At 34.0% G+C, this 2,253-nt stretch overlaps 1 pseudogene; it reads left to right on the top strand.

Annotated features, from left to right (window-relative positions):
* Positions 1-759: 759 nt before the first annotated feature.
* On the top strand, positions 760-1,470 carry LOC103607290 (annotated as a pseudogene).
* The last annotated feature ends 783 nt before the right edge of the window (positions 1,471-2,253 follow it).

Below are 2,253 nucleotides of genomic sequence, written 5' to 3'. Positions count from 1 at the left end.
TGATGGCCAGATCCATACTGGCAGCATTCCCATTACCACAAATTGTGATTATACCTCATGTCCCCCACCCAATTATCCCTGACCTTCCTCCCCATCCTCCTTTCCTCTATTCCACTTTGTAGGAAAGTAGGAAAAGGTTGAAAATTCAAAGGATGTAATCCAGATATGGTGCCTGAGAGTAAAAGATAGTTACCCATGAGCCCTGCAAATACATTTCAGAAGACACACATGAACAGCAGTGTTTCTCAGCAGCCACAGTGACAGGGGATGCACTTACCAGCAGGGCAAGCCTAGGAGAGGCCTGAGTTTCTTGCTCCGCTGCAGGAAGTTGGCATCTGTCCAAAAGACACCAACACCCTCAGAACTAGTCTGCAATAAGTAGCCATTTGGAATCTTAAGAACTTTTCATGTACTTTAAGGAGTTATGTTTGTTTTTAAAGAGATTCAGAGAGACTGGCCTGAATACAACTAAAAAGACAGTCATAGGAGTTTCTGATCTCTGGAAAGCTAGATCTGTCTCCGTGGGATAGAGGCTGCAGCCATTCAAAAGTTGCTGCATGTTCTAGTGGAGATCCTATATATTCTCTTATTAAAACAGCTTTTGGATTTCATTGATTCTATAATGAATATTAAAGCTCAAGTATTTTGCCTGAAAAAAAGAGACCACAGCTAAAATTAAATAGCAATTTAATCTTGCCAGTGAAATATCTACCGCAGGTTTCTCAGTGTTGCCAGCAACCGCACCTATCTCCGTCCTAACACGTCTATCTAACTTCAACCCATCTGCCCATCTTAAATCATCCTCCAATTATAAATCAGTACTCCAATTTCCCCAGCACACCAAAAGGTGATGGGACACAAAACGCACCTGCTGACAGTTTTAATGAAAATGGTGTCATCTCTGAGGACCCGCAAGACCAGCAAGACATTTCTAGAACATTTCTGGAAACTTATCTTCTGATTCAGTTCTATTAAAATGTCCAAAGCCTTAACAGGAAAAACATATGATGCTTCACATAAATTCTAAAACAAAGCAAACAAACAAAAAAACACTAGAGAGAGAAACCAAATAAATATGCATGAATTTTAGACTATTGAGGAAAATGAGAAAGATTTTAAAAGTGAAAAGGAAATTGTCAAGCTAAATAACTACAGTCTGAATCCCAATGTAGTTAAATGAGTTATTTGCTTCTACAGAGCCTTCTTTAAAAATTGAAATCTCAGATTATATAATAAAATATATTGCTAATGTTTCCCATGAGCAGCACCAGAATTATAAGGATAGCTTCAATGCTGACTTTGGTGAGTACAGGATCTTGTGTGCCAGGATGGAGACTGTAGCTAAAAGATTTATTAATCTTGATGCAAAATGAAAATACCTCTCTCCACTTCAAAAGAGTATCAGATTGTTCATAAAAAGTCTTATAAGAACATCAAAACATTAAGCAGTCTAGTGACAATTATGATTAAAAAATAAAAAGAATGTATTTTAGAGCAAAGTGGATCAGATTAAAAGACAAGTAAAATAAAGAAAAATTATGAGTTGTAACAATGAATATGCTAATGATAAAAAATAAAACATAACCATAAAAATAAAAGACAAATAGAATAAGTTGACCAAACCAGCACGTCATAGCAATAGCACTCAACTTTTATCAGAAGATGTAAATAAATTTAAGCTTATTTATTTATATTAAAAAGAAGCAAACAAGCAAAATTAAATGGACCAAATTGATGTGTTTCAAAATATTATTTGAAAATTTGTTGACAGAAGTCTTTTCTATTTAAATATATTTTTTAAAAAATCAACTGAATCTATTTTTATAGCTGAATAGTTGAGACACAAAATATCTCAGAAGTCATCTTTATAAAATAAACAAAATAAGCTACTTGAAGTAAACAGTTTCAAGATTATTCAAAGATATATGGCAAAAAAAGATATTACCGGGAAAATAGTTCAATTGAGAATAGGGTATGCCTCATTCATAAAACATAAATTCTTCACTAACAAGATAGTATAGTGAGTTTGTGTCAGGTATGAATTTATCAATAGAAATATATACACACACACACACACACACAACTTTCATATTTTCACTTTTAGGCTGAATCATAAAATGATTGACTATATATATCCTGGCAGAGGTACAATAATAGCTGGACAATTTTAGATAATGTGAGTTAATTAGCTGTTAATACCTAGCATGGCAATAACCTAAGAACCTTACTTCTATCAGAACCTTTGCAAATGTG

This window comes from Galeopterus variegatus, unplaced genomic scaffold, assembly GCF_000696425.1.
Source record: "Galeopterus variegatus unplaced genomic scaffold, G_variegatus-3.0.2 Scaffold7308, whole genome shotgun sequence".
Lineage (NCBI taxonomy): Eukaryota > Metazoa > Chordata > Mammalia > Dermoptera > Cynocephalidae > Galeopterus > Galeopterus variegatus.
This window is presented reverse-complemented; position numbering and strand designations above follow the sequence as displayed.